Source organism: Ochotona curzoniae, unplaced genomic scaffold (assembly GCF_017591425.1).
Source record: "Ochotona curzoniae isolate NIBS_2020 unplaced genomic scaffold, NIBS_Ocur_1.0 contig_3190, whole genome shotgun sequence".
NCBI classification, from domain to species: domain Eukaryota; kingdom Metazoa; phylum Chordata; class Mammalia; order Lagomorpha; family Ochotonidae; genus Ochotona; species Ochotona curzoniae.
Window position 1 is genome coordinate 3,845,604 of NW_024465751.1, and position 24,034 is coordinate 3,869,637.

At 44.8% G+C, this 24,034-nt stretch overlaps 1 long non-coding RNA gene across 1 annotated transcript; it reads right to left on the reverse strand.

The window, feature by feature from the left end:
- Positions 1 to 3: 3 nt before the first annotated feature.
- LOC121155951 lies at positions 4 to 15,731 on the reverse strand. The gene is made up of 3 exons (XR_005883772.1): positions 15,705 to 15,731; positions 12,808 to 12,893; positions 4 to 22 (listed from the first exon to the last, which is right to left on the reverse strand). It is a non-coding gene; the product is annotated as an uncharacterized LOC121155951 (long non-coding RNA).
- Positions 15,732 to 24,034: the final 8,303 nt, after the last annotated feature.

Sequence of the window (24,034 nt, forward strand, 5' to 3'; positions counted from 1 at the left end):
ACTTCTAGAAGTTCTAGAAATTCTAGAAAAAGAAAAGTTTGAGAAAATGAAATACAGAGATAAACATATTTTGGTGAAAAAATATTTTCAATCTATGCATAGTGCTTTCATTATATGCATTTTTCATCAACTTTCTGAAGGTCCCTTGTGTGTAGATATATTTATACACAGGATGCATTTTATATGTATTTATATAGAAGGGTCAGGTACATTTTATGCAGCAGGATATATACATATAAATATATGCTGTGAATTTATTTGGTGTTTGTTTTCCTGTAATGAAGAGTGGGATGAAATGGATCAGAGAACACTTCATATACAAAACTCAAATATTGTTTTATGAAACTTCTGATGCAGCATGTCAGATTGTGTGCAATAATCTCTCTTTCATTAAAGGTTAAAATTTCATAAGTTTTAAGACATGTTTTCAGATGTGTAAATACCATCCTGGTTGCAATATGAAAGCTTTCTATGACAGCAGAAAATACCCTGATGCCCCGTGCAGTCAGCCCCTGCACCTCATCTTCATTCCTGACAAACACTCGGTTGTCTTCTGTTACTTCTAGAGTTTTGCTTATCTCAGTGTTTAACATATATATGAGTATATATATTTGCAGTAGCAACAAACAGGTAACATACCATGGTAAGTTATGTGTATGATGTATGATGCATGATGTACATGTGCAGGAATTTAAAATCTGTTTTATACATGTTCATATCTTTAATACTTAATTCATATCTAACAGCACTGTAGTTACTTATTTTTTTGGAAGAAAAGGAGTGAATGCACCAACTTGTGGTGTCACATGTAGCTCTTCTTGGGCCCAGCATGGTGGCCTAGCAACTAGAGTCCTTGTCTAGAACACACCAGGATCCCATACAGGCGCAAGTTCTAATCCCGGCAGCCCCGCTTTCCATTCAGCTCCCTGCTTGTGGCCTAGAAAAACAGCCAAAGATGACCCAAAGCCTTGAGACCCTGCACCTGCATGGGAGACCCGGAAGCAGTTCCTGGCTCCTGGCTCCAGATCAGCACAGCTCCTGTCGTTGCGCTCACTTGGGGAGGATTTCCTCTCTGTCTCTCCTCCTCTCTGTATATCTGACTTTGTAATAAAAATAAATAAATCTTTTTTAAAAAGAAAGCCACTGTTACTCATTTTTCTATGAACTTTAACTACCTGTTCATATCCTCCACTTTTCCCTTGAGTTGTTCACGTGTCTCCTTACTCCTCTGTAGGAGTCTGTATCAGAGCTAAGAGGAACTTGGCTATCTTCATAGGTCTCATGTGTCAGCAGCATTTTTTTCAACCAAGGTTATTGTCTATCTTGTGACTTCACGGTAGCTTTCCCAATGCAGCAAAATTATTATGATAACATACTTGAATATCTCTTTTCTTTAAAAAAGAAGAAGAAGTGTTTTATACTTAATTGAAAAGCAGAGCAACAGAGAAAGGGGTTGAGACTGGAGATCTTCTGTTACTCCCCAGACACAATAGCTAGGACTGGGCCAGATGAAAGTCAGGAGCCAAACTCCATCTGGATCACCCACATGGGTCATCTTCTCTTACCTTCCCAGGTGCATCCGTGGCGAGCTACTTTAGGAGCAGAAAGCAGAACAGCCTAGACACAAACTTCACCTGCTCTGCAGCAGTTCTGGTCCCCAACTCTGATTTTATAAAACAGATTCTATTGAATTTTGTGTCATGTTAAAGAAGACAAGATTCTTTCCTTTGGGGTATTATTTAAATAAAATCTCCCTTGTTTTCTTTTCATACTTTCACAGGATTTTTTTTTTCCTAATTTAAATCTTCGCTCCATCTGGAAGTTCTTTGGTGGAGAGAACTAAGCAGAGCTCCAAACTTTGTTTTAGATGATTCCCATGTGTCCAAACATTACACACTCATAAAATAATCTCCTCTCCCCTCTCTCATTTGAAATGTCCTCTCCAACACAAACTAAATTTTTATGTATGTTTGAGTCTATTTCTGGACTCCCACATTGCTCTGTGGGTCTGTCTGTCTGTGCATGCAGCATTAGCAACTGCTTAGTTCCTTTTAGCTCTATGTCTTTCAGGCCTACACTACCTTTTGCTTTTCAGGATTTACAGGATCAGCCTCATCTGTTTTGTCATATCAACTTCAGCATGCCTAATTTCAAGGGAAAAAAAATCTATTTTTGAAAAGGCCTGATGTTACATTAAACACTAGTTTAGGAAGTTGAGTAGGTTGAAGCGGACATGCTCACAAATGTATCACGTATTTTCCCTTGTGTTCCTGTGTAGTCCTCAGTGGCAAGTTCAAGTACATCATACACCTGTACTTCATGGACATCATATCCATAACTTACCATGGTATGTTACCTGTGTGTTGATACTGCAAGTGGATTTTACTAGATTAAAACACACTAATTTTGCCACTCAGATGCTTCCCTGTGCTCCGTTGTTGGTAATGCTGTTTTTAATTTGAGTGTCTTAGATCTTGTGGTTATAAAGTCACGTCCACACTTAACAATGGTGTCTCCTCCTCATCACAGTTTCTATCTCTTACTTCTTTCTTCTTTCTCATCATCAGCTGTGCCTTCTGACATTGTCCAGTTGGGACAGTGATTTTCATGAGGGAGATGAAGTGAGGACACAAAAGGAAAGAACTGACTGGGACAAGTGGGCAAGCAGATCCCCACAGAAATGCCAGGTACCCACAGAAATGAGTCTCGCTCCACCCTCCTCATTTCCCAAGCTGTAAAATAGTTCTTCCCTCACAATCTCCTAGACCCAAGATCCCATTTTCACATCAGGAAAGTTCACCGTTGCTCCAATTCTAACCACAGCCCTGCCACAGCACCTCAAGTTCCCCATCTGCCGAGCAAATTCATCGTGACTTCTCTGCTACCTCCTGGGCATGGGGGCATGGAAACCAACATGCACAAACACCAAAACAATCAGGAGGAGCTGCTGTCCCCAGGGGGTTTGGTCCCACTGATGGGCCCAGTAACAAGGCTCCGGCACTCCACACAAATGAAAACTGAACAGATTTAGGCAGTGGAAAGAGCCATGCTGCAGGCTCTGTCGTTTTAACTTCATCTAGGGCTGATACAACGGCCTCTGGAGACCTGGACGGAACTCCTGTCCGCAGAACAGAAAGCTGCTCAACCAGGAAAGGAAAATGACTGGGGACAGCCTAGGGCTTCCAAGGACAGGACTGTATTTTTCAGCTTGTGCTGGGTGAGCAGTACCTTGACAGCCCAGGGCAAACACTTGCTGCAGCCTGTGTCAAGGCCTGCCAGGGCTCCTGCCAATCAGGCATTCTAAATACTGAGACCAGATCTCAGCAGGGCGAGGAACTAGACCACAAAAATTGAGGCAGCCACTCGCAACAGGCACAGCCACTTTTGAAAGTACAATAACAAATAACATGCCAGAAGTGGACAAAACATATCTGCCATAATTAGGAATGTAAAGGACACTGTTCTTTTGCAAGCTGATAAGGAAATGACCAATACAAATGGGCAAAGACCACAAAGTCAAGCAAGCGCTTTTTTTTTTACTTGCAATTTCTCCATGTGCTTCAAGGATAACGGCTATTACCTGAGTAATCAGGAAAGAACAAGTTTATTCATCTCGACAGCTGTTTCTACCCAGGCCTGAGGCCTCTTTCTCGCTGTTAAATTCTCCAACAGAACAGCTCCACTGTATATTTCAACAGCAGAAGCTGAAACTACTTGACACGTGAATTGGAAACCACCCTGGGCACTGCAAGTGGGCCCCATGAGGATGAAGAAGACAGAGCAATGACGGACAAGCGTGATGGTGACAAGATGGGCTTCTGTTGTCAGTGTTCCCCAATTATCCAGCTGCTCAGCTGCTTCATGACTTTGACCATCTAACCAGGTTCCCTAAGGTTCTTGCCTTGGCTGTAAACTGGGGTAACACTGTTTGTATTTCAAGACGATTGTACAAAGGAACCAAGGTCATGTGTGGGAAAGAATCAACACTGTGCTGAGCACACGGAAAATACTCAGCGAACATACCATTCAATCAGCTGTGTGGACATTAGCAGGCAGTTTGTAGGACTTCCCATGTGACTTGGGCAAGTCAGGTCACTCCCGGTTCCGATGATGTCAGAAGCCTTTCCCTGTCCGGACAAAGCCTGTGACTTGCTGTGGGTTGCCCAGGGCTCAGCAAGGTCACAGCTGACCCTCCCTTGTGGGGTTTCGGCGACACATGTGCAGATGCCATAGCGTGAGGCTCCCTGGTTGGGAGCTTCTGTCTGCAGCTGTCTTCCTGCTCCTTCCTTGTTTAGGTCCCTGGCCATTTCCATGGAGACCAGCGCAGAGCACAAGGACACTGCAAGTCCTTCCTCCAGGAAAGGCTACTCCCTTTCCCAGGGGAGCCCACACTCCAGTGACGCCATTTCCTGCATCCCTGTAAACCCAAGGGATTTCCCTCCCCAGTTGCCTGTGAGCTGTTTTAGGGAAATGGAGCCAGGCAGGCCCCGCAGGTGAGGTCCTAGGGAGCCAGCCCTCCCTCAGTGTGGCTCTGCCAACACCCAGGCAGCTTTTATCTAGTTGCCTGCAGTCTCCTTCTCTCTAGCAGAGAACTGTTATTCTCTGGATACAGGAGAAAATTTCCACCATCCTTACCTTGGGAACTGAGACCTCAAGAGTCTCTTTAGGAGGAGGCCTGCAACGTACCATTTCCACTCTGTGCAGAGCTCAAGGCTGTGTGGGACACGCCTCTGGAAATCTACCCACCTCATCAACCACATGTCCTGCTCTGGCTTCTGAGCACCCAAGTCACACACATCACTGACACTCACCCCTGCTTCAGGACCTTAGGACATGTAGTTACCTCTGTTCCAAGCTCTGTTCATCAAAACCCCTACAAGGGCAACCTGTAAGATCTGCCCTCCTGGTCAATTTATAAGTAGTTCCATCTGGCCCAGACACAGTCTACTGATCAAATTGCTTTGGTGGTGGTGTTTTAGTGCTTATTTTGTCTACTTGAAAGGTAGAGCAACAGACAGAGAGAGAGAGAATTTTCCATCCAGTGGTTCACCACTCCAAGTGCCTACAAATCAGGGTAGGCCAGGCAGAACTTAGGAATCCAGAATTCTATGACCATCTTCCACATGGGTGTAAAGGGCCCAAGTACTTGGGTCATTTTCTGCTGCCTTCTCAGATGCATTAACAAAAAACTAGATAACATGTGAAGTAGCCAGGATTTAAACTGGCACTCCCATATGGGACAATGGGCATTGCGAGCCACAGCTGCTTAACCTACAGTAACAACACCTGCCCCAATGTTGTTTGATTTTCTTTTTTTTTTTTTTTTTTGGATTTAATCAAAATTTTATTTATTTTTATTTTTTTTTTTTTTATTGTTGCTTACATTGTATTATGTAGTACAGTTTTATAGGCGCTGGGGATTCCCCCCACCCCTCCCAAACCCCTCCCCCCATGGTGGATTCCTCCACCTTGTTGCATAACCATAGTTCAAGTTCAGTTGAGATTCATTCCTTGCAAACACATGCCTAGCATAAAGTTCAGCGTCTTATTGTCCAGATAAGTTCAGTGGCCTCTTGGGGAGAACTTCTATGGTCTGAAGAAAGGTCTAACAGAGTAAAGATCCGGTCAGTTAAAAGCCCCAACAAGGCCTCAGTATCAATATACAACATTATGGAATTAATTGACATAGTATTGGGTAAACAATATGTTAAAAATAATGCAAGTTCCATTCTTCGAAACATCTGGGTTTTCTTTATAGCACTTATCTTGAATGTGCCTATCCATGACTGATTCACTCACATGTTTGTGTGTCTCCCATTGCTAGAACACACACCTGGAGGAGAGTGGGTATCTTTTCTGCCTGCTCATTACCGGAGTGTTTGTAGCACTTACCACAATTCTTATCACCGTGGCAAACACGGTTTTGCTGAGTAAGTGACTGAAACCCCCATTAGTAGGGAACCACCCCAAAGCCATTGTCAGTTTTCTAAGCCAGAAATACTATCCTCCTTTGAATGTCAAAGCTACACGCTTCAGTCCTTCAGGCTATGCTACAGATACATGGAGTTTTTCTTTCCCTTAGCAGACATTGCCTGCCAAATGCAGCCCCTCGCCTCACTCAGCTCTGTACTTTCTGCCCCTTCCCAGTCCTTGCTACAGTGTCTTGTGTGCTGTTGGCGCTCTAGTGCTCAACAGTGTTGACTGTTGTTACAGACACCTCAGAAGACTCTGGAATGGCATGTCTGTGCATACTAAACAGCATGCTTGTCACTCTGTTCAAAATGACTACAAATTTATGCAAAACTCATTTCCACAGATGAATATGGCAGGGATGGGAAAGTTGAGTAAACACTGAGCTTCATTGGCAGGTTGTGCTAATGATGATTTTCTGCTCCACTCAGTGTCATCGCGTGACTCCTTCAGGGCTGCTTTATACCAGCCCCCTTCAAAGGAGAATGACTAAATACAGAGAAGGTGAGAATTAAGTGCAACAATCTTGTTAAGTGAATGGGAAGCTGACAAATGACAAATGTCAGGGAGTCTCTACAAGGACTGACTCAGAAAGGGTCTTTATCCAGCGCTGATAGGAGTCAGGTGTGAGGGACATCAAGGGCCCCTACCTTGCCTCCCTTAAATCCGAGACTCAACTGGCACTCATCCACTATGTTGGTACTATAGCCTGTGGCTTTACCTGCTACGCCACAGCACTGGCCCCAAAGATTACTCATCATTCTGCCAATTCTTCAACCTCTCAAAAAGTGTGCGTTTTCCCCTGCATTAAGGCTACATTAATGGTTGCACTTGGCAGGGATGTCCCATGATGCTGTCTCAGTGTATGGGATCTTCCCAGATGTTACATAGTGGTAGATGGAATTGGTGGATACTTCTATCTTACCAGGTGTTTCAAACCCAACTCCTTGGGGTACCCACGTTCCTCTGAGGTCCTCTCTCCTCCCTTTGCCTCCTGACTTCCATCACATCATATCACATTTTCCCAGAAAAGTCATCTCACTTTATCATCACCCACACCAGCGACATGCTCCACCTGAAGACATTCTCCTTATGCCACCTCTAGCTACCCCCATCCATCAGGTACATGACCTCATACATATCCGTGAAGACTGGCTCTCACCATGCCTCCTCAGCAAACCCTTCCCTGTGCTGGGACTCGACCTAGCTCTTGCGCTCCTTCTGGCAATTGTAATATTGTTGTTGGTGGTGGTGGTAGTAGTGGTGGTGGTGTATGTGTGTGTGTGTGTGTGTGTGCCCTTCCATTCATTAGATTCTGGGATCCCAGAGGGAAGAAACTTAACCTAATTTATCTCTGGAGCTCCTGTGTCTAACACAGTGCTTAGCACTCAGCACTGGCTCAATCCATATTTGCTGAAGATAGGCTACTGAATATCAAAGTCCTGACCATCACCCAGTAGTTGTTAAGCTATTTGTTAAACTTGTTAACAACAGCAAAGTTTTTAAGTGCACACACTATTGCCAAACTACCAGAATTCAAAGAAAATGTCAACTTTGTTGGTGTGCGATGTTGGCCAAGTTCAATGAAGTCTGTTTTCTTGTCCCTAAAGATGAAGACTATGGTAGTAGTGCCTGGCTTCGCCTAGGAAGGCTGCTGGGGTGATCTGCATCACGTGCATGCTGAGTACATGGTACAAGTGTGTGACCACTGCCATTGGTGTGATCATGAGCAAATCATTGACCCATGTCAGCCTTTTTCACTCACTGCCTCAGTAACAAATTCACTGAGATGCTCATGACATTGCTTGTAAGAAAGGTATTATGACACAAACAAGTGAATCCCTGTGCTAGGATGAAATGTGGACGATCTCTCCATCTCCCATCTTTCTGCATCCCTCATGCCTTTTTATTTGGCCACTCATGCAAAAACATTATTCTTTGAAATAAGTCAGAGTCTATGAACACATTAAGTCTATTTGAATGAAATGATTACTTCTAATTATGCCAAGTGCCCAAGAAATAGTTGTGCATCTAATCCAGGAGATTGGAGGGAGGATGATCTACCTTGAGAGCCACTGGTGAGATCACTAACTTTTAAAATGAGATTGATGTATTTGTTTGAAAGGAAGAGTTACAGAAAAGAGGAAGGGGAAACAGAGAGAGAGAGATCTTTCATCTACTGGCTTACTCTCCCAAAATGAATACAACAGTTAGAGTTGGATGAGTTTCTGGTTCAAAGCCAGGAACTTCTGAGTCTCTCACAAGGGTGCAGGGGTCCAAGCACTTGGGCCATTCTCTGCTGTTTTCCCATGAGTATTAGCAGGGAGCCGAATCAGAAAGGAAGCGTACAAGACTCGAACCAACACTCATACAGAATGTTGATGCTATAGCCTCTGGTTTTACATGCTGTGCCATAATACTGACCCCCAAAATTACTCATCATTCTGACAGTTCTTCAACCTCCTTCAATTGCTACTATCAGTCACTCTGTCATAATGAGGAAGAGAAGGGACACAGGACATGTGTGTCCCCTTTCATCATTCCAATAATAACACAATGGTCTTATCTACTGTGTGTGTGTGTGTGTGTGTGTGTGTGTGTGTGTGTGTGGTTGTTTCTTTAGAGAAATTCCCTTTTAACCTTGAAATAAAAGTATCTATGAAAGGAACTTGACATAGAAAATGGAAAGTGCTTTCTATACACAAAAGGCAATAAAAAAAGTTTACAATGAAAATAAGACGTTATTTTGAATTTCAGCCAAATTCCACAGCCTCTTTATGATTCTTGGCTTTGCTCAAAATAAACACTGGAAAGAGCAAGTAAGATGTTCATGTTAACTCAGAAATGATACTTCCTTCCTATTGTTACAAGAAGAACTAAGAAAAGAGAAAAATCTCTTTCACCTTATATTTTAAAGTAATGCCTTATTAGGGTACCACTTAAAGTCAACCACTGTGTGTCCTGAGACATTAGAAGTACCTAGAAGGCCCCAAGGTCCACCTACAGAAAAACCACCACAATGAACTCAGTGGGCAGACATCAACCACGAAAAAGCCAGCACAGAGGCCTTCATCCCCCTCACACCACAGAAATATGCCATCAGATTCTTGGATTCTGTCTGCTCTATATTCCTCAAATCCTTCCCTCTTCTCTCTCCCATGAGTTGAAAGAAGAGAACTCCTGGGTTCACTTCCTTAGGATGCCATGGATTAGTGAAAAACTCTCCCAGCATCTTCCTTTCCCTTAGGACCTTCCCAAAACTTGGTCTATCTGCCACCCAACTCAAGGGCCCAGTGAAACCCTGTGGAATGAATGAGCACAGGTCTTTAAAGAGCCAAATAACAAATCTCATTTGAAAAATGGTTGGTGTTTCATCAAGACAAATTGGAGTGAGGATGAGGTCTAAAGGTCTCAGAAGAAAATGAAATGTTCTGAACAGTAAGCTGACCGATGGAGTTCTCTGCATCTCCAGTTGACAGAGAAGTAGGGAAGAATATTCTTTCCAAAGAGATTTTATCATGCCAACACTCCACCTTCTTGACCTCCATGCCCACATGGTGATCCCAGTATCAACGTCCCTGATGTATTCTGTTCTTGGGGATATGAGCTGCACTTCTGGGTTCCCAACACACACTGAACTGAACAACTGAGGGCAGGGACCACATCTTGTCAACTTGTGAGTCCCCAGTGCATAGCACAGTGAAGAGATGGCAAATGAATGCTGGCTGGATCAGATTGCTGGTACCAAGTGCCTTCAATCGCCACCTTACCAGTCCCCCGTCATGACCCTCTCTGCCAAAGCCAACAGGTCCCTTGCCAGTTAGCCAAGGCCTAAGCATACTTGTGTGTGATTTGCAAGTGGAATAATAGGTTTCCTGTCAGAAGATCTTGTCAACTCTTCTCCAGGGAGCAGATTTTTTAAAAATCTTGGCAGAAAACAAATCCAACCGGACAACAACTTGGAGTAAGGTAAAGAATGAGGTCCGAAGGTGTGTCTTCCAGCATGTTCTATATGATGTCCTCCAAAGTTCAGTGTGACTCTAGCCACAGGCCACCAGCATTTCTCCCTGCTGGTTGTATCATACTGACTGCAAAGTTGCCATTCTTTGCCAATGACTATAGCCCTCAAGGACATGGCTGAATATATAGCCATTCATCCAAAAGTACCTTCCTGGTTGTCTATACTCGTGTGTTTTGTTCACTCCCACTTAGGGACTACTCTCTACCGAGGCTATAGATAGATGCTTTACTAAGTCACATTTTTTTTTTTTTTTGCAGTTGCAGTACCAAAACCCAGAGAAACTCAAGGACACAGCCAAGGTCAAACAACAAGCAGTGCATCTATAGTTTACAACATTCATAGCTTTTTTCCCCCAACCATTACATATACTACTGTCTGCTTTTAAACCAAGACTTCTCAATTTCCTATCCCTTTATTCCTAGTAGGACGTCAACAGAGTGATTCTCAGGCCACGATATTTGGAGGAGGGGTGTTCCATTAAACAGATGAGTGGGAAAAAAATCCCCCAAAATTCATGAAGGTGTTCAGGAAGAGGAGACAGTAAACATGAGAATTCCTAATCAGTCATTCTCTTGTCACCTCCTAGGAATAATAAACAGGAAGCATTCTGTCAGGTATTATGCAGATATTTATTCTCCATAATCCCGTGAGGTGGAAACTATTATCATCATTACGTAGATAAGGAGAGAGACACAGAGAGGTGGCACAGTTTGCCTGAAGTCACAAACATAGTACGTGGAGGATCTAGGATTTCGTGCCTTGAGCAGATCTTTATTAAGTGCCTGCTGTATGCAGGTGCTATTCCAGCTGTGCTGTATGCAGCTGCTCCAGCTGTGGGGGAAATATCAGTGTAGCTGTATGTCACTGTTTCATCTGTCCACATGCCTGGGATGAGAATGACAACTGCACTGCTGTTTACTGAGTGTATGTTATGAGCCAGGTTTCAGTCTGTTCAACTGTCAAACGGGGAGGGAGCATTTCTGCCTCCCCACATAGAATAGGAGCATATTGTCTCGCTTAATTCTTTTTTTTTTTTAAGATTTATTTTTATTATTATTTTTTTTATTGGAAAGGCGGATATACAGAGAGGAAAGACAGAGAGGAAGATCTTCCGTCCAATGATTCACCCCCCAAGTGAGCCGCAACGGCCGATACTATGCCGGTCCGAAGCCAGGAGCCTCCTCCGGGTCTCCCACGCGGGTGCAGGTTCCCAAAGCTTTGGGCCGTCCTCGACTGCCTTCCCAGGCCACAGGCAGGGAGCTGGAAGGGAAGCGGGGCTGCCGGGACCAGCACCGGCGCCCATATGGGATCCGGGCGTGCAAGGTGAGGACTTAACCACTTGCGCCACCGCGCCGGGCCCTCACTTAATTCTTTGATAAACTTCACCAGATAGTATAATGATGACCATTGAAGAGTTGACCAATGTTAAGTCACCTACCAATAGGCCCAACCTCCTGAAACCCAGGAATCAAATGCTTCCCAACCTCCAGGGCTCAGCTCACATCATGCACCAGACAAGAGGCTTTTTACAGCCTGCCCAGCCTGGTCACCTCCAGCTCCTCCACATCCTAAAGTGTTAACACTCTGAGCAATCATGCGATAACATTTGGAAGCAGATAAACCCAGATGCATGTTGGGCAATGCATGTAAGGCACTGGCACAAGATCTAAGCTGTGACTGTGGTTCCTCTTCACAGTCCTCTTCCAATCCAAGCCCACCAGCCAGAAAAGGCTTTTGGTTTTCCAAGCTGCTATTTCTGCAACCCTCAGTAGCCTCCTTCTGCAAAGATGGTTGAGCCTTCCTCTGGATGGATGTGTGGAACTAAATCCAGGTGGCATCACTTTCCTGGAAAGATACTGTCACCAGAACAGAATTGGGTGTTGCCATCACTAAGATCTCTGCTGCATGTGACACACCCTGGGTGGTCCTTATCCACCCTGCAAACACCAAAGGATCAACTTGTGGATTGGCCAGCTGGGCTCAAGCTTCAAGGTCAAGGGCCTGCGACTTCCAAGACTTTGGAAACAATGTCCCTTGTTCTAGACTCAGATGCCATTCCTGGCAATCAACTAGCCCTAGGTGAGGATCACTCCCCTGTGAATTCAGCTTCCCCTTCCTGTGTGTTCCCAGTGCACTGTGCTTACCACATAGCACTCTGGTACATATCAATATTAATATGTACACTCACATGTTACATACACATATGCCTATTTGCATTTGCTTAGATTGTGACTCCACAATGACTTGGGTACCTCCCCCTTTAAGGCCCAGTTTAAATGTACCTTCTCTATTGAAGCCTTCCTTGCTCCCACCAGTAGCATTTTGTCTAATTCCATGCCATAGCACTGAGGTTGTGTGTGTGTGTGTGTGTGTGTGTGTGTGTGTGTGAGAGAGAGAGAGAGAGAGTATATGTGTATGTATCAGAGAGAGAGAGAAAGCACCAGTGCTCCTTCTAAGCATACCTTTAGTGTGACTTGTCTCTAGATCCCGAGTCCCCATCTAATTCCTGAAATGACTGGAGTGCCCATTATTTGTATACAGTTTTTAAGTCCTGAGACTCACATGGTTGGGTACAATTAAACTGAAAGAATTGCAGCCCAGCAGCCAATGTTATGGAAAGGAAACCAACTCTAACTCCTATATGTCCAAGAAGAAGGAAGTGGCCAAGAGACATAATTCACAATGCCACTTTTCCAAAATGCCTTTGGGCTTTTGTGAGAGCACTCTCCCCCAGTGCTATCACACTCCAGAATTGCTCTGGAGCCTCTGGTTGCTAGTTCCAAATTTCTTCCCCCTGGACACACACACATACTTACCCTAACACTGTACAAAGTGGCTTATCCTTCCTCTTTATTTTTCATCTTTTTTCATATACAATAAATGGTGTCTGAGCCACTTGTGTCTGAAAGGATAGATGAATAAATATAGACCTGAGTTAATCTGTTCATTTGTCTATTCAACACACCTCTACGTAGCACTGACTATAAGTCAGCCATAAGCACTAGGAAGCAGGCTTTTATGAGCTGAGCAAGGTGGAAAGCCTAACTGATAAGGGGCTCTTATCTGCGGATCAGCAATACCAGTTCTAGAGTCTCCACATCCATTTGTTAGGCAGGAAGGTTCGCTTAGAGAAGTCAAGGGAGATTCCTTGAGGTCTTTCAGCAAGAAGATAGAAGCACCTTTTTTTTTTTAAGATTTATTTATTTTTATTGGAAAGGCAGATATACAGACTGGAGGAGAGACAGAGAGGAAGATCTTCCATTTGATGATTCACTCCCCAAGCAGCCTCATGGTTGGAGCTGAGCCAATCTGAAGCCAGGAGCCTCCTCTGGGTCTCCCATGTGGGCGCAGGGTCCCAAAGCTTTGGGCTGTCCTGTCTGCATTCCCAGGCCACAAGCAGAGAGCTGGATGGGAAGCGGGGCTGCCAGGATTAGAACCGGCGCCCATATGGGATCCCGGTGTGTTCAAGGCAAGGATCTTAACCATTACACTATCATGCCAGGCCCAAACCTTTATATTTGACTGTGACATTCAATGTCACTTGGAATTCCATCATAGAGTCTTGTAGCCCACTGACTGTCCAAGGAACTTACTTAGAATTTTACTTGAGGGCATGGCATGATGACTCAACCTGTTAAAACCTGCCTGCCAGTGCTGGCATCCCATATGGGTGCTGGTTTGTGTCCCAGCTACTCCACTTCCCACCCAGCTCTCTACGTAGGGCCTAAGAAAGCAGTAGAGGCTGGGAGATCTCGAGGAAGCTCCTAGTTCCTAGCTAGCTCCTGGCACATGCTCCCAATCAGGTCCCGACTTAAGATCAGCTCAGCTCTATCCCTTGCGGCAATTTGAAAAGTGGATCAGCATAAAGAAGATCTTTCTCTTTGCCTCTCCTTCTCTCTGGAAATCTGCCAGAAAAAAAAAATATGAATACATACTTTTTTAAAAAGAAGTTTGTTTGAGCCAAATGACCAAAATGAGTCTTAGTATGAATATCTTAATACATTTTTCTTCAGCAAGCATTTACTATGTGCCATTTACACATTATATGCCATCCATAATATATGATCTCAATTCTGTCAATAATTCAGCAAAATAAATATTACAGTCTGGGCCCAGTGGGGATCTGGTACATGAGTCCCAGGAAGGGAGGATCTGACAGGGCTCAGGTAGCTTGGCACATCTCACAGGGCCCACCTGTGTGGTGGGGGATGGGTTTCTGAGCCCTGGGGAAGGGAGAACTGGTGAGGTGTAGGCCACTTGGCCCAAATCCTGGGGCCCACCTTCTAAGCAGGTGTTGGTTTTATGAACACCGGGATGGAGGATCTGGCAAGGCATGGGTCTCCTGGCCCAGGTCTGTGAACCCCACAGGTGGGGGATTTGGTGGGGCTCAGGTTGCCTGGCCTGGATCCTGCAGCCTAACCACAAGTTAGGTGCCTGGTTTATGAGCCCCAAGGGTGGGCGATCTGGCGGGGCTCTGGTCTCCTGGCCTGGGTCCTTGGACTCGCCTGCAGGAGCATGTCCTACTTAATGAAGAAGGTGAAACAGTGGACACAGGCCCTGTTGTAAATGGAGAATATAGGAGCACATTTGATGCTATAACAGAACAGAACTAACTGAACAACAACCCCAAACAAATAATGACAGCAAAAAGTCATAGCGAATGGAACCAATGGACATTGGGAGATTGACATCATCCTCGGACCGGTGAAATCGGCAGCATTTCAGAACCATCCAAAGCACTTGGACAGAACCCTCAGAATATGTACACATGGAGACTCTGGGTTGGTATGAGGTGGTGGTTCCTCATCCCTGGGGACTGGGATGTGTGGAAAGTCATGAGTGGTTTCCCCCTTTGCTTCTCCGCTTCCACCAGGAACAAGAAGAAATAGCAAATTTGGAAGCAATGAATTCACACAATTTTCCCTAAACCTTGATCCTTCCCACCCTAATCAACCATGTAATTATTTTAATAATGATTTTTGAATAAAATGTATTTTAAAAATAAATATTACAAACAGACTGAAACTGGAGACAGTAATTGGCTTGCCCAAAGTCTCATGGTCAGCACCAGGGTGATTCAGAGCATGGGGAGGTCACACTACTGTGCCGTCAATCACTACAATCAACTTCTCCGCTCACCTGAGGGCCCAGACCCACTCAAGGCGGTCTCCAGGATGTCACCGAGGTGATCTTTTGGGTCCATGTTTTCTCCCTTCTGCACTCCTTGCCCAGATTCTCATTCTTATACTACACACACACACAATTTAAGCAATTGACTGAAATTTGTACGTGTGTGTGTAATTTCCCAGGTGCTGACCAAGGGCATAAAACTAGACAGTGCCTCTGGTCTAAACAGCCCCAACACTCCATGCTCCTTCCCATGCTGGGAGATCACCTGTGCCCTGGGATGCCGCTGCAGCTCCAGGCCAGCTTCAGCACTCATCCTCTGAGCCACCTCCTCTGCTCAGGTGATCCCAGTTTTTACCTCCAGACCACAAGGCTGCTGGTTGAGCCTTCATCCTCGCTGCTTGCTTTCACCATTGCTTCCTGGAAGCCAGCACTGCCTAGAAAGAATGCTGAGAATCCCAGGCCCCTTCAACGTGAAGTCTTTAAGTTCCATTTAATCTTTATTTAAAGAAAAGGGGCAAGATTGGGAGGGGAGCCTGCTGGGACCTAGTTCTCAATTATCACAGCAAATTAACTACATACTTACATATCCAGCTTTGCCGGAGTCCCCACAAGTCACTCAACGGCTGCCTCCTCGGAAAGGAGGTAGCAACCTGAGAATTCTAGCAGTACTTGCTTCTAGCGGAACATCAGGAACAACCCCTCACAATCACATCCTGTGTTCTCCTAGGAAGGAGTTCTGGAGTCGTCATTTCCCCCAGCTCTGACCGCCGGCATTACTCATTTATTTTGCTGGCTTCCTAGAGGACCCTGCATGTGTTTTGAGTTTTCTCAGCTCTCCCATGGGCTACTGTGCTAGTCCTGCCCACTCCAATGCTGAGATCAGGCTTCTGCAGAGACCCCCATCTGCTGTAGGAGATTCTGGGCTCAGCAGAAAGGGAGCTCAACTAGCACACTTTCACAATGCTAAAATTTCCATAATTGGCATGCACGTCGTAATTGAAGTGACCATTTAATGGTACTCCTTGTTGTTTACCCAGTGGCAGTACTCTTTATTGCTTACCCAGAAGCTGCTATTAAATTGGAGAATAGCTTACAATCAGCGACATCTTCCAAACGTTGGCAGCTTTCATTAATTCACAAGCACTCGGCAACAACATACTCAGAGGCAGAATTACCATGTCTTAGCTGTTCCCCCACGGCATTCTTTGTCTGCATCTTTCATAGCCCTTGTCAGGGTGCGTCATCGTTGTTTGCTTGTGTGTGTCTCACCCAAGAGACAGCAGACCTCTCCAGGGCAATGGCTGTCTCACTCATTTTGAGACCCCAAGGCAAGCTCTGTGCTTAGCCCCTTGGAGGCAGAGTACGTGATGTAGCTGTACTGCAAACACACCAAGTTCAGATACTTCTCCAGGGGTGAAACATCCGTCCTGGCATCCAAAGTATTTAGTTGTTTTCTTCCCTCATTCGCCGATGTGAGTAACCCAGTTTTATCCAAGAGAATTCACTAAACTGTCTTGGAATAAAATAGCCTGAAAAGATGGAGGAATTTTTTGTTGTTGTTGTTATCTTTTTGGGATTTCTTATCAATGCCTTACATCTCCCTTTCCATCCCGGGCTTTGAGCTCAAAGTAACCAAATCTGGGTGTTACCTTACACCATCACTTGGAAGGCCCAAGCTTTTGCATCGTGGAGCCACTGCTGTCATTTGTGTCACTGATTATTTAGCATCAGGTTTGCTGTAAGAGCTTTGGGGACTGCACTCAATGATCTCATACTGAATGATCTGACGGCCCCTGGGGGATTCAGGCCGTGAGAGAACACAGGGAAGAGACACAAATATGTGAAACTGAATTATCTCCCATGATCCTTGGTGAATCAGAGCAAGGTTGCCATTTTGAAGAAAAAAATGACAAACTCACTTATCAATCTGGCTCTCTTTAATAATCACTAACATGATACAGTTAGTGGCACACAGTGGGCACTCAATGAACTTTGGGGGCACAGAGTAAATGCATGAATGCTCTCCCTACTCACAACACCTCCGAGGTGGGCACTGTTACAATTCAGATACTGAAGCTAAGGTAAACGACTTGCAAAACTTCTCCTTTGCTAGAACACAAGTGCATCACCCTTCAGAGGTTAATGCCACTTCTCTTGGGCACACCAGGACCTCCCAGTGCTCTCAGGGGCCCTGCACAGCCTGGCCTTTGTCCAGGTGCCACTTCTCCACTCAGTGTTTCCCTATTTTATATCTCAGTACTCTCAGGATGCCTTATCCTAACTTGCCTGACTTATTTTTTTCTCTACAGCATTTACTCAACAACCAGGGTAATATATATTTCAGTTTTTTTGTTTGTTTGTTTATGATCTGCTTCTCCCCAGGAAATCATGTCTCACAGAGCAAGAATTGTTTGCTGCTCTCATGGTTGTGTAAAACTTTTTCCTCAGAAAAGTGCTTGGCTGGTGAATAACTGCAAGAAGAATGGACGAATGACTGAATGAACCAAGCCGGGCTCCTTGGGACCACGGCTTCCTCCTAGTGTAAGGCTTGCTTGTGCACCTGCGGGCTTTTTTTTTAAGATTTATTTTATTTTTATTGGAAAGGCAGATATACAGAGAGGAAAGACAGAGAGGAAGATCTTCTGTCCAATGATTCACTCCCCAAGTGAGCGCAGCGGCCAATACTATGCCAGTCCGAAGCCAGGAGCCTCTCCCACGTGGGTGCAGGGTCCCAAAGCTTTGTGCTGTCCTCGACTGCCTTCCCAGGCCACAGGCAGGGAGCTGGAAGGGAAGAGGGGCTGCCAGGATAGAACCGGCGCCCATATGGGATCCCGGGCGTGCAAGGCGAGGACCTTACCCACTGTGCCACCGCGCCGGGCCCGCCTGCAGGCTTTCAAAGCTCTCTGCACTGGCTCGATCCATTCATCAGTGCTTCCCTCCTCTACACCAGAACAGCCAAGTCATTCTGAACTCAGTTGTAACTGGAAATCTAAGGGGTCTGGCTTTTACTTAGGCAACAAAGATTTCTTGATGGCTTTTAGGGAGGACCACGTTGATTTTTCAGGGCTGTAGCAGGTGGGAAGAGAGAAGGAATTGAGGATGGAGGAGGCAGAAAAGGAAAGAGAAAGGAAGGGTCTAGCACAGGGAGGAAGTAGCATGTACTCAGGAGCTATAGTCCTCTCCAGGCACCCAGGTGGATCTGCCTCCACGCTCCCCCGCAGGGCACCCAGGTGAATCTGCCTCCACGCTCCCCCGCAGGGCACCCAGGTGGATCTGCCTCCACGCTCCCCCGCAGGGCACCCAGGTGGATCTGCCTCCACGCTCCCCCGCAGGGAACCCAGGTGGATCTGCCTCCACGCTCCCCCGCAAGGCTCTCAACATGACTGGGAAGCTGCAGGCACAAGAACCCTAGATCCTTGCTCTGTAGACTTCCCCCATAGAACTGCTCACATTATGGCAGCCTGGCTTACTTAGGAGAGCGAGAGACAGCAGAGAGGGGGAGGTGGAGAGAGAGAGAATGTTCTGTAACCTGCTCGTGGGAGTACATCACTGTTCTGTACATTCATTAGGAGCCAAACACTGAATCCAAAACAGTCTCAAAGCAGCGGGGGTTAAACAAGATTGAGTATGGATCCTGTGCACCATCTGGGAAAGTCTGTCTCAAACAGGAGGAATCCTCAGCAGGATGCTCCCCACTGAGAGGATGAAGGACACCTGCTGAGTGCATCCTGGGAAGGAGCCGGAGTCCATACCTTAGCTTCTCTTTCTCTCTTCTTTGAGATCTGCCCGCCCTGGAGAAGCAGCTCTGCTTTGCTCATGGCTACATCAGAAGGTGAGCAGAAAAAGCTCTGTCCATCCTAGAAGCAGCTTTTCCTGGGGGTGGGGGCATCTGTTATTCCAGGTTCAGAGTTAGGCAACCTGCCTGCCATGGCCACATGCCTATGTGGACAACAATCACCAGCCCAGCTTTTATCCTAAGTCAAGCTTTGTCAATTGTCTCAGTTGGCTTAGAATTCAGGAAAGCAGAAAAGCTGCCCCCTCAAACACCAAGCCCAGGCTCTATAGAGTTGGTGTTTGGAAGGCAATCAATCAGCTGGCTGAACATGGAGTCCCAGGCTGGATTCATGCACTGCTATGCCCAGTTCTTACTATTTTTAAATGGGAGGATTCCACATTTTCATTCTGAATCAGAATCAAATTAACTAGCCAATCCAGAATGTGTTTGATCCTGCTCTTGCCACAAGAGGTTAGGCTGTAAGCAATTAAAACATCCCTCTGTGGTTTTCCCATCTGTGGAGCAAGGGTCTGAAAAGATACTGAAAATGGTATCTCGTCCCAGGGGGAATGAGAGCCTGTAAAGCTGCACTACGAGGTCGATGAGCTCTGCCATTTGCATAAGTGTACCCTAATGTCCAATTTTCAACTAACGAACCAGCCACCTCCTGTGTGACCCGTGTGCCTTTGCCCAAGGCAGATCCTGACTGGAGCCGCTGAGCGAAAACAGCAGGGCGGTGGTGGTGGCAGACATCAGGCGGGACATCACTTGGGAGTCTTACGTGCTGTATCATAGTGTCTGGGTTCAAGTCCTGTCTCAGTCTTTGATTCCAGCTTCCTGCTGATGCACACCCTGGGAGGCAGCCAATTCCCGGGTCCTTGCTGCGCACACAGGAGAACCAGGCTGGGTGCTCAGCATGCAGCTGCAGCCTGACCTAGCCCTTGATTCAGGCATGTGGGGAGTAAACCATCGGATGGGCATGCTCTGTCTCTCATACTCACTCTCAGAGAAAATTACTTAAAGAACTTCTGAAAGAGTAGAAGGATGGGAAGTCAGTCCGCGTCCAGAGGCAAAGCATCAGTCTGATTCTGACCTTGAAGCTGGTGGCAAGCAAAGGTCTGAAGGCAGGAAAGTCTGACTTGCTGGCAAAGTGCCCTCAGGGGAAACCCCACAATCCTGTACTGTCTTCACAGCGCCCTGCTGAGCGATCACTCCTGGGCTCCAAGGTTGTGCTGCTCCTTAAGCCCTCCCGGAAACCCAAACACCTGGGAATGGGGAGAGGGTCCCCCAAAAGGACCACGGAGCTCCTGGGCTTCATCCTATGTGGGGCTGTTTGCAGACAGCACCACCAGCTGATCACAACTTGTTGTCTGGAGAAAAAAGGCAATGTCAACGTCTCATTAATATGATTTCATTGAAAACTACCAGGGAGAGATACTCTACTTGCTACTTGTATAATTTACTGCATTTCATGTTTAAATTCAAGCATGTAATTATACAATTATGAATCATCCTGATTCAAATAAAGTTCACCAAAATAATCTCTTTATGAAACATTATCTTCCGATATACCTACTATCTTAATTTCACTGTGTGCTTTTATTCAGCTAGGCTCTAAAGATCTAATTATATTTTTGAGTGTCCCATTAAGTAAAACTAACAATTCTACTACAATAACCATCATCACATAGTTGATCCTGACTTGTTTCACATTTTTTGAAATGTCATGCTTTCTTTTTTTTTTCCAAGACAATTGATAGCTATTGCAATTAGGCAGCCTTGTAAAGCACAATTTTAAATGATTTTACTGTTTCAAGCCAGCCAAGCATTTCACATATCAATTTCCTTTCCCCTCTTTGAACTAATAATAATGTACTTCAGGTATTTGGGAGGCTTTACAATTTACAAAACCCAGTCACATGTACACATCAGGGTCAGGGTCAAGGTTACCAATAAAGGCAGAGGCAGGGGTGACAGGGAAAAGATGAAGACAAAAACAAGAACAATTTCATAATTGAAGCTTGATTTTTCATTAAATAATTTAATGCTTCATTTCAATTTAATACCTCAGTAAAGCATCAGAGAGGCCTCCCGGATTCCTATCAGAGCTGGCCGGGGCTTCTCATAATTATGTCATGGCTGCTATATCCTCCAATCTGAAAGCTTCTGTCATCCCCACCCCACCAAGCGTTCTGCAGTACCTGGTGGACTCCTCGGTGGGCAACAAAATCACAGGTCTCGATCAAGAGCCATCTTGTCACACGTTAATCATAGCACGCCCAGGCCACTGAGAGATTGGACTGCAAACAGCAGAGCCTGACAAGCTAACAGGAGCGTAAGAAGGCGTCATTGGCAAGATAGCAAGCTCATTGCTCAGGGAGCATGAGGCCAACTTGGGAGCTGGCTCCGGCTGCAGGGAAGCTGGGCAACTGAGAACAAGGCCAAAAGCATGCCACAGCAACAGTCTAATTAGAGTGCAGTACCATGACTGCCAACCGGGACACCACTCGGGCTACTGGGCTCGTTTTCAGCTGAGCCGCAGTGTACACAGCATTAAGCGCTCCAGCCTTATAGGCATATCTCAAAAGCATCTGCAATTGTGCAACTACCATCCTCCTCAAAATATAAAAAGTTTGCATTTCTCTGACCTTTCAAGGCTTTCTTATGCTGCCAGTGTACCACCACTAACCCCAGTTGATGCCCTTTTATTACTTCCATTATCATAGGTTAGTTTTATCTGTTTTCAAACTTCACATAAGTAGAACAATACCATGTATACTCCATGCAGATTTTCCCCCTTTCTCATTATATCTGTGAGATATCTTTTTTTTTGGTTGCTGTGATCATACCTCATAGTTTGCTTTTTAAAATTTTATTATACTGCTTTGTGGTATGATTATCCATTCTATTTTACATGATCACATGGATTATACCTAGTTTTGGGTTTTGATACATAATGCTATCATGAATTTCAGTAGCAAAAACACAATAATGCTATGATGAGAATTAGTGTGACTGTCTTGTGTTAGATGTAGGCACTGGTTTTTCTTAGGTATAGCGAGTCCTGTGGAATGGCTGGGGCGTAGGTAGGCTTATGCTTCTCTGTAGCTGACATTTGTGGATGGGCTTTGTGAAGAAAGATCTCTTACACCTACATCTCTGTATCACTCTCTACACATAGAATTCTGGGAGCACTCGATCCAGCCCAGCTTCCTTATTCCCACCTATTAGCCACGGGGCAGCATCCAGAGGGTAAGAGGGACTCTGCCTGTCAGCAAGACAAACACACTCAGCCAGGACTTTCAGCCAGAGGCAGGCCATGCGTTCAGCAATCAAACACTTGGCAAATGCAACTGCACTATACCCTCTTCAAGCCTTTTGTTCTGACCACATATGACATGCATTAACACTGACCACTTTCCTTAGACACATTTTCTAAATTAAGTTGACTTGCTTTCAAAGGAAGTTTTACATGGAGATAATGAACAACATCATTTGCCGTAAGTAAAATATGATTACAAAAAAATGAAAAAAGAGACAGTACTATTAAATTCTTATTATTTGGGGCAAGGCTCTGAATCTCAAGCCTGTCTTTATGAAACATGAAACATTTGAAAAAAGAGTGTTTACGTGACCCCAACAAACTAACAAAACATTAAGACTTTCTCTTTGAGATAAACAACTAATGAGCGACTTGGAAAGAGATAACTTTCTCACCATGTAATTCTTCTTGTTAATGTCATCTTAGTTTCACACAAAAGAACTATGTCAGACATTCTGGAACCAGTCCGAAATGAGCTGAGGTCCAAAAATGGGGAACTGACTGACCAAGTTCATACAGCAGCATGGTGACAGGGAAAGGAAGGTTGATAAGCTGTGTATTCTATGCTGTTCATGTATTCATTCAACAAATATATGCTGAGGATGTGATCAGTACACTGGGCATAGGGAACAGGGAGTTGGCAAAGAGGCTGCAGTCTCTAAATGTAAGAAGAGTTTAGCATCTTACTTTCTCTACTTTAAAACAAAATCCCTCTCTCTCCAGTACGAAATTTTTAAAAAATCATACGCCAAGCCACAGAGAAACATTGGTGAAACCTTGTTTTCATGGTCAGTTGAGCTCTGGCCACACTGCTGTCCTCATCAGGGCAGGGACTGAGGATTTGGTCCTGGAAGGAGATGGTGTACTTGCCCGGGTGCTGGTGACATCCCTGCCATTTGTCATTTCTTCATGCTACTGCATCACAGCAGCTGTGAATGCATGAGTCATTTCTGGGGGGTCTATGCATTTATATTTCTCCAAATCCATATAGTCTGGGTGCATCAGCTGTATTGTCTAGCAGTGAAATGCGCTAGGGCAAGATCAGGGTTTCAAAACATCACAAGGGTTCAGTCCTCACATCTAAAATAGTAGACATACATCCTCACATCCCCCAAATATAGCAATAATAACATTTAAATGTAACTGGATCAAATATTCAAATTAAGAGACAAAATGGTTACATTGGGATTTTTAAAATGTAATTATATGCTCCTTGCAAGAGGCATACCTTAAAGATACAGAAAAGTTGAAAAAAAAAAAAAACAAGATAAGCATACAAACTCTAGCAAAAAGAAGTTGGCACTGTTATACTTGATCCAAACATAAGCTGTCAGTCAAGAAGTATTAAAAGAGATAAAAAGGGATATTATACAATGAATAATACATCAATACACACACATTAAAAGTGCTATGTATAAATCAAAAACTCACAGAACTAGGAAAAGACATAGACAATACCACAGAAACATGGGAGAATTTAATGCATCCAATGACATACCCATCTCTTTTCCTCTTCTGTGTTCTACCCTAATTTTCAAAAGATTTCATGACTGTTCATACCTTAAAGGTAGACCCACATCTATCACCATACACTAAGATCCAATCTACAAGGATAAAAGACCTAAACCTACATCCAGAAACCTTCAAACTCTTGCAAGAAAATGTAGGAAATACCCTGCAAGACCTAGGAGTAGGTCCCGACTTTCTAAGGACACCAAAAGCAATAGCAGTTGAGAACAGAATAAACAAATGGGACCTCATCAAACTAAGAAGCTTCTGTACAGCAAGGGAAACAATCAACAAAGTAAAAAAGCAA